General features: G+C 44.5%; 1 long non-coding RNA gene across 1 annotated transcript in view; it reads right to left on the reverse strand.

Annotated features, from left to right (window-relative positions):
• Positions 1–17,661, reverse strand: part of LOC119713221 (uncharacterized) — a 32,465-nt gene extending 14,804 nt beyond the window's left edge. Inside the window, exons 1-2 of the long non-coding RNA XR_005260178.2 lie at positions 17,579–17,661; positions 17,359–17,481 (exon numbers count right to left, since the gene is read on the reverse strand). This is a non-coding gene — a long non-coding RNA (uncharacterized lncRNA). The remainder of the gene's footprint in view (positions 1–17,358; positions 17,482–17,578) is intronic.
• Positions 17,662–17,996: the final 335 nt, after the last annotated feature.

Genomic DNA, 17,996 nt, shown 5'->3' on the forward strand with positions numbered 1-17,996 from the left:
AGCCATTGTTACCTTTTATAGCCATACTAAACACAAACACATTAATCCCTCCTTCACACAAGACACTAGCTGGCTCCTCCTCTGGCAAGATGTATCCTTACCTTCCCTTCAAAACAAAACATTATTGTTCACCAATCCCTGATAGCCTAAGATTAAGATTAATTACATTCATAGAATCATAGAATTGTAGAATATCCTGAGTTGGAAGGGACCCATAAGGATTATCAAGTCTAACTCCATTCTAGACCTAGAGTTCTCCCAGGACCAGGACTTCTATTTAGGAAGTCCAAGTCTCAGGCATATGTAGTGAAAGGCCTTTTTAGGTTAAAAACATATGTAAACTTCATGATAACAAAGGAGCTTCCTTTCTGCAGCTAAATCTCTCTGACTGCCTGTAAGTACAATGCAGAGGTTTTCCTACAGGCACTATTCTGAGAGGACTTTTTCATAGTCCAAGTTTGCAACAGACTGCCTAAATGATCCAAAGCAGTAACAAATTCCCAGTGAACCTGGAGAAGATCCTCCCACCAGTCATGTGAGACTTCAGTGACTCTGTGACCCAAGAGAAGATCTAAGTGCAGCACCTGGAAAACCCTTTTTGCTGGAGAGCCGGAAGTGCAGTGTTCTTGTTAGGACCTACAATAGATTCATGGAATGGTTTGGGTGGAAGGGACCTTAAAAGATGATCCTGTTCCAGCCTCCTGCCAGTGCAGAGACACTTTCCACTAGCTCAGGTTTCTCAAAGCCCCATCACACTTGGCCTTGACCACTTCCAGAGATGGGACACGCACAACATCTCTGGGCAACCTGTTCCAATGCCTCACCACCCTCATAGGAAAAAAATTCTTCTTGATATCTAATCTAAATCTACTCTCTTTTGGCTTAAAACTGTTATATCTTGTCCCATCACTACACTCCCTGAAAAACAGTCTCTCCCCATCTCTCCTGTAGGCCACCTTTTAGTATGGAAAGGTCAATATAAGGTCACCCTGGAACTTTCTGTTCTCTAGGTTGAACAACCCCAACTTATTAGGTCTCAGTTATTTGTGTCCATGCAGGTTCCTTAGGTGACCTTGATCCTGATCTTCTCCTATAGCGGGTAGTTCTTTCTTCTCCCTGCTTCTGCCTTTGTACTCCATGGATTGGGCTGTACAGCTAGAGCACTTGCCGGTGAAGACTGAGGCAAAAAAAGTAGTTGAGTACCTTAACGTTCTCCATGTTGAGTAGCCAGGTCTTCTGTTTCACTCAAGGGGGATACAATTCCTTTCATCTTCGTTTCCTGATCCCCTTTCCCGATCCCCTCCCTGTTCTCCCAAGCCATATCCCTATCATCTTCCCAGGATGTATATCCCTGTCACCAGTTTTGTTCAGTGTTTTGGTTTGGATAAGAGGCCTTGACTTAGCCAAGCCAGCCTTCTGCCTTTCTTGCCTGACTTCTTGCACGTTGGAACTGAGAGCTCTTGGGCCCAAAGAAAAAAGTCTTTAATTACCTCTCATCTCTCAGTTGTTCCTTTTTCTGTGAGGGCAGTTTCCCAAATCATCCCATGATCTAGTGCCCTAAATAGCCCAAAGTTTGCCTTTCTGAGTTTTAGAATCTTGACTCTACTTTTTGCTCATCCTGCATACCTAAAGAGTGAGAATTGTAGTACAAGGTCATAAACACTGCAGCCTAGGCTACCCCTGATCTTGACCTCTCTGATACGTTTTTGCATTGGTGGGCAACAGGTCCAATGTCTCTCCTCTGGTTGGGCGATCATCTCTACTAGGAAGTTGCCCTAGTAGTTGCCTCTAATAGTTTCCTGGATCTGGATCACCTGCAGTTTGCTGTGCCACTTTTTCGGCAAACATCAGGGTGGTTTAAGTCACCTAGCACAATGAAGACCTGTGAGCATGATGGTTTCTGGAGTGGAGGAAAGAGCTCTTCATCTATCAACATCCTCTCCTTGACTGGATGGCCCGTAGTAGACACCAAACACAAACTTTACATTGTTGTTGGCTTAGTCTTTAATTTTCACCCATAATCTCTCAAACTGTGCATTGTTTTGTTTTGTTTTGTTTTGTTTGGTTTGGTTTGGTTTTTGTTTGTTTGGTTTTTGTTTGTTTGTTTGTTTACGTTCAGAGACATCTCTGTGCAATCAATCCTTTTTTCTTTGTTTGTTTGTTTTTATTTGTTTATTTTAGTTTTTTGGTTTTTTGTTTGTTTGTTTGTTTGTTTGTTTTTCACAGATGGTGACTCCCTCACCTTTCCTTCCTTGCCTGTCCCTTCTGAATAGCATATAGTCATGGATTGCAGGACTCCGATTGTGTGATTCCTCCCACCGAGTTTCTGTGACAGCAATCAAATCATAGTTTTCCAGCTGGACAGTGACTACCAGCTCCTCCGTTATTTACAAGTGCAGCTTCGCATTGTTTTAACTGGCTGCACAGTCAGCCCACCCTGCCCAGCTCTCACCCAGCCCCCTCACTGCTGTTACTAATGATGGCTTCCCTCCGTGGGTGCTGCAGTGGCAAGATAAGAGCTAAATGTTCCAAGGGGGCTGATGATAAGGGGGGAGGGAACTTTTATCCTACTGAAACCACACCTTGAGAAGACACCTCCCCAGTTCTCCTTCAGGAGGATTTCCAGAGCTGCCTTCTTGCATGCCAAGCAGAGCACACCATAGCAAGATAAAGGAATAACAAAGCCTGAGCATGACTTGACTACAGGGTGGCGGAACATGCTCTGTCATTAAGCAAGTGGTAATACCCTGAAACAGAAACTGCAAAATACATAGAGCTACAAGAAAGAGTGGACAAAAGGCCATTTGTCAATGGCAGGCCAAGACAGACTAACTTTTCTCCTTTTTCCGATGAGATGTCTAAAAGTCAAAGGATCTAGGTTACTTATCGTCTCCCTGGATTTCATGAGAAGTTCTGGAACAAAGCCAGTAAGAAAACTGCCATCAAAGAAGGCAAAAAGTCAGATATTGAGCAGAATTAGATTTCAAATAGTTCCCCCTCATCCCCTCCCCCGCCTCCCCCCCCCCCCCCCCCCCCAACTCCCCCCTCTCCCCCGTCTCCAACTGGCAGGGCTTCAGAGAACTGCTGCTCCAAATATTCTGGCAGTGTCTTAGATAACAAGTGAATGACAAACATAGTTGGAAAGTTCTTCTGCCTGACCTGGCTGGGAAGGCACAAACCTCACTACTTGTCTTCTATATTAGGAACTTGTAATTCACTCAGCAGCGCTGACAAGGAGGAAGCTTACTGGAAAGAAAATCAATCAAAATAAAAGGGAGAGGAACTGATCAGAATGGCACGATCACACTGTTCAGCCCACTATGCCCTGCGAGGACTGTTGGTAAAGGCCTTTTGCCATAGGCCAACCAGCCTTGTCAATTAGGGACATTTAGCAGAGTCACATGAAAAGAGCACGTTTTCAAAGAGAAGGACACAGTGAAGTGTACTCTTCAGAGTGAAATGCGGACACATTTGAAAATGCACATGCACACAAAGCCCCCCTGTGGGTGGAAGTGCAGGCAAGAGGAGAGATGGGAGAGCATTTCACTCAAGGCTACAGAAGATGCAGTAGGCATGTGCAGGCACCCCTGTGTATTGCCCACAGACACACATGCTCTCGCGCACACATGCATTCCCTTACAAAACTGTACATAGCCTAAAAAGGGCTCTTTCTTGTCACCTGTAATTTGACAGTCACAAGACAAGAAACAGCTTTCCAGCATTTTCTCCTGTTAGCAGAGGTAGTCTTAGGGGCCAACCTCTTCCCTTCCCTTCTCCCTTCTAAGAAGACAAAGCCATGTTAGAGTCAGCATCTAGTCCGCACCCTGTTCTGGCTCAACTACCAGCTCTGTGCATGCCTCACACCTACCACACGGAGCGGCTGGCTTGTGCTGGAAGCAGCCCGAATGCTTTGCATAATGTGGAAGACAAACTCTTTAGGTGCCAAATTTCCTTGTTATGCAGATAATCCACTGTTTACAGGCTGTTCCCAAACAATCCAATCAGCCATTCAATGTATGGATTGTTTCCTGGGCATGTTAACAAGCCCTTTGCTGCAGGACTGCCTCTGGCAGGACTGCCACATGGGCACCCCAGATGAGGACACCAGGGAACTGCTGCTCTGGCAAGAGTGAACTGATGGAAGCCCAGCACCTCGCCCTGAGCTAAATACAGACCACTGTCACCAGACAGGTCTTCTCCAGCCTCTGCAGTACGTTGTCAATTTACTGATAACACAATTCCCTCTTCTGCAACACTTCTGTGACCAATGAACACATGCTGTTTTCTCTAGCAATGATGCAGCATTTTGTGGGGAGCAGAAAGGTCGAAGGAAGGAAGGTAGCTAAGTGAAATCTTCCATGGTAAAACTCAAGAAACTGCCTGGCAACTTTGCTGAGTTAGTGCCTGTTACAATCTTTGATGTTGAAGACTGCGTGGATTGAGAAGCTGCTACAGACATTTCTCAGGGGTACCCACCCATGATGTGCCCAACACATGATGATCCTGGTTCCATAAAGAACACTCATGTTACATGGGAAACCCCTGTTCAGGCGAATTTCAAGCAGACCAGACAAGGGGGACATTTCTGACCATAATTGTGGTCAACATGCTAGAGGATGGCATCCCAGATGAGACCAGGACAGGCTTGAGAGGTGGGCCTGTGTGAACCCCATAAGGCTCAACCAGGCCAAATGCAAGGTCCTGCATCTGGTCTGGGGCAATCACAAGCACAAACACAGGCTGGACAGAGAATGGATTGAAAGCAGCCCTGAGGAGAAGGACTTGGGGGTGTTGGTGGATGAGAACCTCAATGCGAGCCAGTAAAGTGTGCTTGCAGCCCAGAAAACCAACCATATCCTGGTCTGCATGAAAAGAAGTGTGATTGGTAGAGGTGATTCTCCCCCTTGGCTCTACTCTCATAAGACCCCACCTGGAGCACTGCGTTCAGCTCTGGGGCCCCCAGCACCAGATGGACATGGACATATTAGAACGAGTCCAGAGGAGGGCCATGAGGAGGATGAGAGGGCTGGATCACATCTCCTATGAAGACAGGCTGAGAGGTCTGGGGTTTTTCAGTCTGGAGACGAGAAGGCTCTGGGGAGACCTTACAGTGGCCTTCCAGTACGTAAGGGGGGCTACAGGAAAGCTAGGAAGGGACTCTTTGTCAGGGATTGTAGTGACAGGACAAGGGGGAATGGCTTTAAACTAAAAGGGGATTGATTTAGATTATCTATTAGGAATAAATTCTTTACTGTCAGGGTGCTGAGGCACTGGAACAGGTTGCCCAGAGAAGCAACCTGTGGATGCCCTGTCCCTGGAGGTGTTCCATGCCAGGCTGGATAGGGAGGGCTTTGACCAACCTGGTCACATGGGAGCTGTCTCTGCCTGTGGCAGGGGGGTGGAACTAGATGGTCTTTAAGATCCCTTCCAATCCAAACCATTCTATGACTCTGTGATTCTACCACCTCACCTGCACAAGAAGTCCATCGAGTGAAATTACCATGTGGCCAGAGACAGAAGGAAAGGATTTGTCAAATGACTCTCTGGCCACTGCCAGAGAGATGCTGCTCTGAGTCCATCTTTGGGCTGACCCAGAACAGCTTCCACATCCTGACACCACCAGCTGGCACACAGCGGTGATGAAGGTAGGTCCCCCTCAGGGCCAGCACCTGGCAAAGAGGCCTTGTCACAGAGAGTCGGAGCATTGGACCCTTGTGAGGACCAGAGCCTGCAAACACCGAGCTGCTCCTAACTGCCTGTAGAGGCTCTCATCCTCTTGTTCTTGCATGGTCAGGTGGCCTATAGCAGACACACACTACAGTATCACCCTTACCTATCTTCTCTTTAATCCTTACCCATAAGTTCTCAGTTGGCGCCTCACCATGAAGAATGTCGTGATGCTTACAATGGGCAAGAAAATGTTGATAAGTGCAAAGTTATGTACTCAGGAAAAGCAATTCCATCTTATATAGTGATGGTTAGCGATCAGATATGTGGAGGTTCAATATTAACACTGCATATCATCAAATCTTAAAAGAGAGAAGATAGAACTTGGAAATTATAGGGGAGAATGACAAAGCCAATGCTAAGTAAATAATAATTTTCATACAAAGAAAGATTAGATAGATTACCACTTTTTGCCTTGTTTTGTGGACAGTGATTACTGACTCTTTCTATTATCAGAACAATGAGTGGACAGGGAAATAAGCACCGTTAAAGTAAAGAAAATAGTTTTCAAGAACCTCATTTAAACTAAAACTCCCATTGCTAGAGGGCAAGTAAAATTGGTCCTGAAGTGATTAAATCAAAGGAAGAAAAATCTAGCAAAATCTCCTGGCCACAGTCATCTGTCCTACCATGAATCTGTAATCTCAAGATTTCCAGGACGTCGGAAGATAAAAAAAAGGAATGTTATTTTTTATTTATATCTATATCCAGAGGTGGGATCATGCTTAATGAACACTTAGTTGGTTCAAAGTGTCTATTCTACCTCACATACTACGCTATTTTATAACTGGAAGAAGTGAAGCATAGTAATATTTAATAATCTGATTAAATAGATAAGCAGGGCAGCCAACAGAAAAATACACATCTCATATCCAAGATCTGTCTCTGGAGAGCTCTGCTGAACAAAAGGAGGACATAACTCCTCTGAGCATGAAGCCGGGTGGTAATAACAGAACCATAGAGTGGTTTGGATGGGAAGGGATCTTAAAGATCATCTAGTTCTAAACTCCTTTTTGGGGTTTGAGATGGACATCTTCCACTAGATCACATTGCACAAAGAGCCATCCAAAAGGGCCTTAAACAGTAATATGGATGGGGCATCCAGAACTTCTCTAGGAAACCTGTTCCAGTGCTTCACAAAAGAAGTTATTACTTTAATATGGCTGGAAATATAAATAAGCTTGAACTTTTACAGAATCATAGAATCATTAATGTTGGAAGAGACCTTCACAATCATCTGGTCCAACCATCACCCCACTACCAATGTAAGCCATTAAACCAAGTCCCTACGTGCAATGTCCAATCTTTCGTTAAACACCCCCAGAGACGGTTATGCCACCATTTCCCTGGGCAACCTGTACCAATGCCTCAATACTATTTTGGAGAAAAAATGCCTTTTAATTTCCAAACCTCCCATAGCGCAACTTGAGGCCATTTCTTCTTGTCCTGTTGCTAGTTACCTGCAAGAAGAGGCTGACTCCCACCTCCCAACAACTTTATTTCCAGACTAAACAACCCCAATTCCCTCAGCCAATTCTCATAGGCCTTTTGTTCCAGTCCCTTCACCAGCTTTGTAGCCCTTCTCTGGACAGGTTCCAAAGCCACAATATCCTTCTTATACTGAGGGGCCCAAAGATGAACACAGTACTCAAGGTGTGGCCTCACCAGAACTGAGTACAGGGGGACAATCACCTCCCCGATCCTGCTGGCTACACTATTCCTGATACAAGCCAAGATGCCGCTGGCATTCTTGGCCGCCCTGCCAGCTAATGTTCAGACGAGCATCAATTAACACCCCCAGATCTTTTTCCTCTGCACAGCTTTCGAGTCACTCTCCCCTCAAGCCTGTAGTGTTGCATGGGGTTGTTTTGATCAAAGTGCAGGACCTAGACTTCGCAATGTTGAACCTCATCCCCTTGGCCTCTGCCCATTGATCCAACCTGTCCAGGTCCCTCTGCAGGGCCTTCCTATGCTCTGTCTGATTGACACTTCGCCCCAACCTGGTATTGTCTGCAAACTTACTGAGGGTGCACTCAATTTCCTCATCCAAATCATTAATAAAGTTATTAAAGAGGATGAGCCCCAACACCAAACCCTGGGGAACAGTACTGGTGACCAGTGTCCAGATGTATTTCACTCCATTCACCACCACTCTCTGGGCCTGGCTGTGCAGCCATTTTTTAACCCAGCAAAAAGTGTACCTGTCCAATCCCTGGGCTGCCAGCTTCTCTAGGAAAATACTGTGGGAGACTGTGTCAAAGCCCTTGCTGAAATCTAGTTATACTACATCAACAGCTTTTTCCTCATTTACCAGGTGGGTCACCCACCTGGTAAATGGTTTGCCTTTCATGAACTCATGCTGACTGGACAAGATCCTGTTGTGATTTAATCCAGCTGGCAGCTAAACACCACACAGCTGTTTGCTCACCCTCCCCCCTCCCTCTCTGGGATGGGGGTGAGAAATGGGAAAGTGAAGCCCGTGAGCTGAGATAAAGACAGTTTATTAAGAAAGGAAAATAATAATAACAACAACAATAATAACAATAATGATGAAAATAGTACTACTACTAATAATGTGTACAAAACAAGTGATGCACAATGCAATTGCTCACCACCTGCTGACCGATGCCCAGCCTAACCCCGAGCAGCCGGCCCCCCCCACCCCATCTAGCCACCCCTATATATTGTTTAGCATGACGTCAGATGGAATGGAATACCCCTTTGGCCAGTTTGGGTCAGCTGTCCCGAGTCTGTCCCTTCCAAGCTCTTGCTGCACCCCCAGCCTGCTCACTGGCAGGACAGAGTGAGAAGCTGAAACGTCCTTGGCTTGGTGTAAGCACTGCTCTGCAACAATTAAAACATCGGTGTGCTATCAGCACTCTTCTCATCCTAATCCAAAACATAGCACCCTACCAGCTACTAGGAGAAAAATTAACTCTGTTCTAACTGAAACCAGGACAGATCCTCAGGCTGTCCTGTACAAGCTGTGTTATTGCATTCAAGATGACCTGTTCCATCACCTTTACTTGCACCGAGGTCAGGCTGACTGGCCTGTAGTTCTCTGGGTCCTCCTTATGACCCTTCTCATAGATGGGTGTGTCATTACCAAGTCTAAAGTCATTTGGGACTTCTCCACATGACCATGACTGCTGATAAATGATGGAGAGTGGCCCAGCAATCACATCCGCTAACTCCCTCAGCACCCTTGGGTGGATTTCATCTGGCCCCATGGACTTGTGACAGTCCAGGTGGAGCAGCAGGTCTCTAACTGTTTCCACCTGAACGGTGTGTGTGTGTGGAAGAATACCCCGAGGATAAGTGGTCTGACTAGTACAGACAGATGTAAAGAAGGCATTAAAAACCTCAGCCTTTTCCTTATCCCCAGTAGTCATGTTCCTCCCTGTGTCCAGTAAAGAATGGAGATTCTCTTGGACCCTCCTCTTGCCATTAATATATTTATAAAAACATTTTTTGTTATCCTTTACCATAGTGGCCTGGTTGAGCTTGTGCTGGGCTTTGGCCTTTCTGATTTTTTCTCTGCATATTCTGGCAATTTCCTTGTACTCTCTCTGAGTTTCTCTGTCCCTTCTTCCACTGGACAAGAACTCTGTTTTTCTCCTGGACACTAAGCAAAAGTTCTCTGTTAAGCTGCACCAGTCTTCTTCCCCATTGGCTCATCTTATGGTACATAGGGACAGCCTGATCCTGTGCTTTTAACACTTCCTGTTTGAGGGCCATCCAGCCTTCCTGGACCCCTCTGTCCTTGAGGACTGACTTCCAAGAGACCCTCCCTGCCAGTGTCCTGAGCAATTCAAAGTCTGCCCTCAGGAAGTCCAAGGTAGCAGTTTTACTGATCCCCCTCCTGACTTCACCAAGAATAGAGAACTCTACCATGTCATGGTCACTTTACCCAGGACAGCTCCCTACCACCACATCTCCACCAGTCCTTCTCTGTGAACAGCAGGTCTAACAGGGCACCTCCTCTGGTAGGGTCACTAACTGGCAGAGTCTGAAAGCTGTCTTCCATGAAATCCAGGAACCTCCTAGACTGCTTCCTCAGGGCTATATTATAGTTCCATCACATGTCTGGGAAATTAAAGTTGCTCTAGAGGACAAGCACTGGTGATTGAGCCAGCTGCTTACAAAACACCTAATCTGTCTCTTCATCCTGGTTTGACAGTCTAGAACAGACCCCCACCAGGATGCCTGCCCCCTGATCCTTATCCACAAAGGTAACGGTCTACCTTTTCATTCCCAACCCTGATCGCAACAGCACTGAAACACTTTCTAATATAGAGAGCTGTACCACCACCCCTTCTTAGCTGCCTGTCCCTTCTGAAGAGCTTGTAGCCATCCATTGCAGTACTCCAGTCATGGGAGTGGTCCCACCACATTTCAGTGATGGCAGCAAGGTCCTAGTTTGTCTGCTGCACAATTGCTTTCAGCTCCTCCTGTTTGTTGTGCATGCTGAGTGCATTGGTGTAGATGCAATTGAGTCATGCCATCAACCTCAGCCTCAGCCCTGGAACTGCTCTCCCAGGCTCATTTCTGTCAAATGTGGAGAGAGCTGAGAGAGCTGGGACAGTTCGGTGTGGAGAAGTCAGGCATGATCTTATAAATGTCTACAAACACCTGAAGGGAGAATGCAAAAAAGGCAGAGCCAAGCTCTTTTCAGTGGTGCCCAGGGGCAAGAAAGGAGACAATGGCCACAAGCTGAAACACGTGAGGTTCCATCTGAATATCAGGAAGTACTTTTTCATTGTGCAGGTGACAGCACTGACAGAGGTGTCTGGAGGTGGAGTCTCCCTCGTTGGAGATATTCAAAAGCAATCTAGACATGGTCTTGGGTAACCTAATCTAGATGGCTCTGTTTGAACATCAGAGGATTGGACAAGATAACCTCCAGAGGTCTCTTCCAACCTTAACCATTTTATTCTGTGATTCTATGATTCTCTGAAGTGATAGTCCAGCTATATATATATGCAAACTTTTTCTGTTTCACTGTCTCACTTCTGCTGCCAAAGGAGGAAATGATTCCATCTCCCAGTGCAAAAGCAACCATTCACTCTAAATAAAATAACAATTCTATCAAATAAGGAGAGGAAAACTTTTACAGTCTTGCACACAGTGATCTCTTTTCTTACTATAAAGAGGTATAAATGTTGTTTCATTTACTTTGCAGTAAGTGAGAAGTGAGATGATGAAAGAGAAGAAAAGAGTGAATGTGATCATGATCAACATGTGTGAGACTTGATGCTCCACCTGGATGCATATAAGTCTATGTAGCCCCATAGAATTCATACCAAGGAACAGAAAAAGCTTTTTGATGTCATCACAAGACTTCTCAATTATTTTCAAACACCTTGGGAATCTGGGGAGGTCCCAGTCAACTGGAAACTGGCAAAGTTGTTCCAATTTTCAAGAAGGGCAAGAAAGAAGACCTCAGTAATTACACGCATGTCAGTCTCACTTCAGTACCTGATAAAATTATGGAGAAGACTATACTGGAAGTTACTGAAAAACACTAGAAAGACAATACAGCAATTAGTCATAGCCAACACAGGTGGAAAGTTCTGCTCAATTACGTAATTTCTATTTATGACAAGATCACCCACCTATCTCACCAAGGGAAGCCAGTTGATATAATCTTTTTGGATTTCAGCAAAGCTTTTGGTACTGTTTCTCATAGTATCCTTCTGGACATTATGTCCATAATACAGCTAGGCAAACACATAATACAATGGGTCAGGCTCAAAGGGTTATAGTAGATGACGTTACATCAGGCTGGCAGCTGGTCACTAATGGCATTCTACAGGATTCCATTTTAGAGACAGTTCTCTTTAATGTTTTCATAAAGTACATGGATGCAGGATGTCAGTGAATACTAAGTAAATTTGCTGATGACATTGGGAGGAGCTGTGGACTCCTTTGAGAGTACAGAAGCCTTTCAGAGAGGTCTTGACACCCAAGAGGTCTGGGTAATCACCAGCAGTATGAAGCTTACTTAGAGAAGGTGCCAGATTCTGCACCTGGGAATGAGGCAATGCTCGATATATGTACAGAATGGGAGATGAAAGGCTGGAGAGCAGCTCTGCAGAAAGAGTTCTGGGGGTTCTGGTCGAAAGCAAGTGCTATAAGTCAACCATGTACCCTGGAAGCCAGAAGGACCAGTCATATCCCAGTGTGCATCAGACACAGCATTGCTGTCTGGTCGAGGGAAGGGATTGTCCCACTATACTCTGCACTTGTGTGGCCTCACCTAGAGTTCCATGTACAGTTTTAAGCCCCACAATATAATGAGGATTTAAAACTATTAGAAAGTGGGTACAAAGATGGTCAAGGGTCTATTGGGTAAGATGTATGAGGAACAGTTGAAGTCACTATTTCATCTGAGAGAAGACGATACTGAATGGAGGCCTCATCATGGTCTACAGCTTCCTCACAAAGGGGAGCAGAGGGGAGGCAATTTTTTTTTTCTCTGGTGACCAGCGATAGGACCTGAGGGAAGAGCATGGAGCTGTATAAGGGGCAGTTCAGGTTGGTTGTTAGGAAAAGGTTCTTCACCAAGAGAGTGGTCAGACACTGAAACAGGTTCCCGATGGTAGTGATCACAGCACCAAGTCTGACAAACTTCAAGAATCACAGAATCACAGAATTGTCTAGGTTGGAAGAGACCTCAAGATCATTGAGTCCAATCTCTGACCTAACACTAACAAGTCCTCCACTAAACCATATCACTAAGCACTATGTCTAAATGTCTTTTAAAGACCTCCAGGGATGGTGACTCCACCACTTCCCTGGGCAGCCCATTCCAATGCCTAACAACCCTCTCAGTAAAGAAGTTCTTCCTAATATCCAACCTAAAACACCCCTGGCGCAACTTTAGCCCATTCCCCCTCGTCCTGTCACCAGGCACGTGGGAGAATAGACCAACCCCCACCTCACTACAGCCTCCTTTAATGTACTTATAAAGAGCAAAAAGGTCGCCCCTGAGCCTCCTTTTCTCCAGGCTGAACAATCCCAGCTCCCTCAGCCGCTCCTCGTAAGACTTGTTCTCCAGACTCCTCACCAGCTTTGTTGCCCTTCTCTGGACTTGCTCGAGCACCTCCATGTCCTTCTTGTAACAAGGGACCCAAAACTGAACACAGTACTCAAGGTGCGGCCTCACCAGAGCTGAGTACAGGGGGACAATCACTTCCCTAGACCTGTTGGCCACGCTAAAACATTGTAATACCATAAATGGGATAGGCATCCTTGAGTGTATGGGTGTAAATATAATCATCATTTTAAATTAACTTCTAACTTTCAAAAAAAATGTATAAATCTCTGAGTTGTTATACCTGGCCCAGATCATATTATCTGTGCAACTGGTGGAGCCAAATGCTTCACTTACTCCTCAGAGGTGTCTAACCTCCCCCTCAAATTTTACAATGTCAGCGAAAAATTAGATTCTTTCTTCTGAAACCTGACCCCAGGGAACAGTGATATCAATAAGCATAAAAATAGGCACTTCAGCTGGGGTCCTCAGAAGCATGTTTGTATGGGAATTGCTGAGCTGAGAGATTTTTATGCCAAATCAGGCTCCATCAGGTTCCCCCAGTATATGCAAGTACATTTGAGGAGATTGTCATACATTTAATATGCAATAGGGAGGCTAGCAAATTTTTAATCTACTCCAACATACACATGAATCTGAATGAGAGATATTTTCCAGCACCCTTGAAGGGATCCCTTCCACCGTAAAGAACATTCAATGTCATCTGGCACAGGGATCTGAAATGTCCTTCAGCACTTGAAAACGCCTAGTCAGCCTCAGGCCTTTCAAGCCTGAGAAGAGACAGCCAGGGGGTAAGATGAGGTCTGTAAAATCAGGAGAGGAAAAGGAGAGAGGATTGGGAGTGGATGGATCACTGAATCTTCCTATGTAAGAAGTAAATCAAGTGAAATTAATAGGTGGCCAAAGACAGAAGGAAGGGGTTTTCGAACAGTTTGTGGTTAATTTGCACAGCTCCTTGTGGTGGTTTTACCTTGCTGGGCAGCTGAACTCCACAACTGCTCTTTCATTTCCCCTCCTTACAAGAAGAGGGGAAGAAAAAATTATGCTGGAAAGAAAAAAAAAAACGTGCCCACCCCCAACCCGCTGGCTCTGGGGGTTTCTATGCTGCAGCCCATGAAGGGGACCACAGTGGAGCAGGTGGAACTGCACTGATGGAGGCTGTGGCCTGTGGAGGACCCCCACAGGAGCAGATTCTGGGCCGGACCTGTAGCCCGTGGAGAGAAGCCCACATAGGAGCAGGTGACCTGGCAGGAGCTGCTGCACGTGGGGGACCCAGGTTGGAGCAGTGTGCTCCTGATGGATGGACCCGTGGTATAGACCCATATCTGGAACAGTTCTTGAAGAGCTGCTGTCTGTTGGCCATGCCACATCAGTTCAGCAAGGACTGTATCCCATGGGAGGGACCCCACGTTGGAGCAAAGGAAGAGAGTGACCGAGAAGGAACATCGGAGACAAAGCACTATAGACTGACCACAACCCTCACTCCCCTATTCCCCTGCACAGCTCAAGGGGAGGAGGTGGGAGAGGGTGGATGGAGGGAAGGTATTTTTGGTTTCTTTCCTTTGTTTCTCACTTCTCTAGCTTGTTACTAATAGGCAATAAATCTTACTGTCTCCTTACTCTGAGTCTGTTTTGCTCATCACAATAATTGCTGAGCGATCTCCCCATCCTTATCTCAATCCCTGAGCCCTTTGCATCATATTTTCTCCCCTTTACCCTTTGAGAAAGGGGGAGGGCTGAGAGAGAGGCTGTGGTGGAGCTCAGCTGCCCACCCGAGTAAAAAACCACCACACTTCCACAGGGCAGGCCAGCAGGCCTTTATTTTTTTTTTTTTTTTTTTTTGCGTTACTACACAATAGGTATGATATGGCTAATGTATTTAATGTATTTGGCTGTCCTGAACCTGTTTCCTGGACAGAATCATGTTTTTAAGCATATGTTGTGCAGTATTTAATGGAAGAAAGTTAAAACAACAGATGAATGTTAAGTACATGAGGCTAAAGAGGCATCACACCCACCAGAATTTACTGCCATTTTTTTATACTGCCCAAGAAAACATATAAGACCTCATCCTAAAAGACATTTTGGCAAATGATTTTGTGCAAAATGTGTTCACAAACTCTAAATGGAGCTTTTCTACAGTCTATATCTAATGGGAGTTCTCCATGGCCTGTATCTAGTGGGAGAGAGAGAAAAGAGGAAGAGATAGTATGGAAAATGGTCTGGAGAGATACCATGTAGAGTTTGAAGGGGCTGCCTAGAAGAAGAGACATCTTGGAAAGATAACCAATCAACACTGCAGCTACTTTCTCACATACAGTAGCTTTCTCCTCCCCTCCAATCCCAGTGCCTGTTTCTGTGCAGACTACTAATTAGTACCAGCTGCTGCTGTGTTCTCTCTTTATTTTTTCTCTCACTCCTGTTACTGCCCTTTTATCCTGATTTATCTTGACAAATGTATGTAGCATGAATAGACACTGTTTCTGAGGGCATCTGTTCTTTTAATGCATTTGCCAATCTTTTGACTGACATGCTTCAAATCTTTTTATGTCTCCAGCTGCACCCAAAAGCAGTGGAAATTTCTGGATAAGAATATTAAATGAGCAATTTTTCTGTCCTCAGCTGTACTCTCCAGAAGTCTTTTCCTCATCCTGGTTATGAAAGAACATCACCAGCCCATTTCAAATCAAAGACAGAACTAGAGAAGGCTCAATCTTTTTTACAACCCCCCCAGATATAAAACAATTTCACACAAATAAAATATCAACCCAATTCTAATGTTCAGAGTGCAGGGGACACCATGGGGGTTGGAGCAGGAAGAAATAAGAGAGTGAGAAAGAACTGATGGCCAGTACTTTGAAAACTAAATACAACAAAGAGCAGCAATGAGGCAAACAATTAATCTGTATCAAAGTAAATGCCATAGGTTATGGTATTGGTCTGATAATGACAGGTCATCAGAAGAATCAATTCAGACAAACCAGAGAGACAAATCCTACTGCTGCTTTTCTGTGCCTACTTGCACTTGGTTAGAGCTGCCACCTGTCTTGGGACACCTGCTGTGTACACATCTTGAGATCATGGAGAGAGAAATGTTGCTGCATTCTTGCAGGCTCAAACTCAAACTCCTCTCCTCCTGGCAAACTTGACAAACATTAACAATGAATAATCACCACTTGATATGGATTGCCCTAGGTAATGCAGTGGTGTAATGTGTACTGAGCTGATTATAGATGTCCTGCCCAACTATAACAATGCAAAGCAATTTTCTTTTAATCAAAGCTGATGGAGAAGGAAGATGGCTGGGACCCAAATCCAGGTAACTAAACAACATGGGTAGGACTAGAAGTTTCTGTTTTGCTGGAAGCAGAGATGCTAGTCAGACCAGAAAAGATGCAGCGTGGGCAATGATTAACATTACCCACTCAGAACTGGTCCCACTTAGACTGTAGGAAGAATAGAGAATCTCCAGATCGCCCCAGTCAAGGACAGGATCAGAGTTTACAGACTGAGACAGAGCCCAACAGGGAAACTCTGGGAGTCCAGCAATAACATTAGGAAAACTGCAGAAACAAAACAAAACAAAACAAAACAAAAAAACACTGAATACATTAAACAAAGAGAGTTTAATATAAGCTTGATACCAAACACCAAAATGCCTCAGTGAGAATTTTACAGTATACAGAAAGTATTACTATGGACATACAAGGGCTTGCACAAATTATTGCATTACATTAACCTTTGCTGATTTCTTGCAAATATTACAGTAATACTGACTTTTCTGGGTCAGTTATGGTTATTTTTGCTATTATAAACAATTATTGTGTTTACTTGTGTTTTTAAATTATTCTCTCAAACTTACCCCATCTATCATCATTTCCTATTGTCTGAAACCAAATTTCTGAAGCAAAAATGTTACTTAAGTCTTTAGTGGATTGTGATTCTCTTTCCGTTTTCCTTCTTCTTTCCCCCCTTTTGATTTAGTAATTAGAATCAGCAGTAAGACCTTGAAATCCTTGAGATCAGATCTAGTAATGGAAAAAAAGCCTTTCTCCTCATAACTATTTCAGGTAAGACTGTAGTCAGGTGTCTTTTCCTTACCTATGTGGAGGACCTGAACATACATTTCAGTAGCTCATCATGGCACAAGAGCTCTGCTGCTTGACAAAAGCTGCAATCTCTATTATACTAACTGACCTACTCAGAGTAGCTGAATCTCTATTATACTAACTGACCTAATCAGAGTATGAGTTTCTTCTATTGTCAGCATCCATGAATCTGCTAAGAACGGAAACAATAGCACTTGGCAGTGTAACATCTCCAGTCATGTCAATCAGCTATAAATTCCCAGGTCTGAAGAACTCTGCAGTTTCAACCACTGCACAAAGGAGTGCTTTTTGTTTCTGTTTTTGTTGTTGTTGTTTTGTTTTTCCCCCGGAGTGACAATTTAATTGAATGAATGTAAAGGGCTGAAAGAAGTGAAGGTGTCACAGATTAGTAAGATACCACTAGTTTGAGTCACATAAATTATAGGCAGTTTTCTAGTTCATTTCACTAACAAAATAATGTGTTACCTTAAAATCCGGATACTGTTGGTTGAAGACAAAACACCACAGAGCTTGTGTTGAGTGAGTAAATGCTTCTTTCAGAACAATGCATTGTTCAAGTCAGTTATTCCACTTGAAATGTAACTGCAACTGCCATATCAACATGAAAAGCAGTGAGTTAAGTTCTGGGGCTCTTGTAATGGCATACCACAAACTGAAAATTTTGAGATATTCAATTTTATTTTACCTGAACTACTGAAACTACCTCTTCTCTTTTCTGGCCCCCTCAGAATGGGGGAGGGGAAGTTGTATCTTTGGAGCTGGCAGACTGAGGCAGCTGATAGATCATCTTCTCAGGAAGGATCTATTTTCAGCATATCTAATTCCCTACTCCTACACAAAGAATGCCAGCACTTCAGTGTCTTGCTCACACCACATAGCTATGCAGGATATTCTATATCCAGAGACAGATTTCAATCAACTACTTTTTTTTTTTGTCTGTTCTGTGTTTTACTTCCAGCACTAGTGGAGGCCAGCCATAAGAGATGGAAAGAGGATTCACAGAAATTTAATTGTTTGCAGGACCCTACTTGTTTTTCTTTTTGTATCAAGACACTGTTGGCTCTTTCAGGACTGTCCCTCTGCATTGTATAGCTGAATCTTGA

This window comes from Anas platyrhynchos, chromosome 19, assembly GCF_047663525.1.
Source record: "Anas platyrhynchos isolate ZD024472 breed Pekin duck chromosome 19, IASCAAS_PekinDuck_T2T, whole genome shotgun sequence".
In the NCBI taxonomy this organism is placed as follows: domain Eukaryota; kingdom Metazoa; phylum Chordata; class Aves; order Anseriformes; family Anatidae; genus Anas; species Anas platyrhynchos.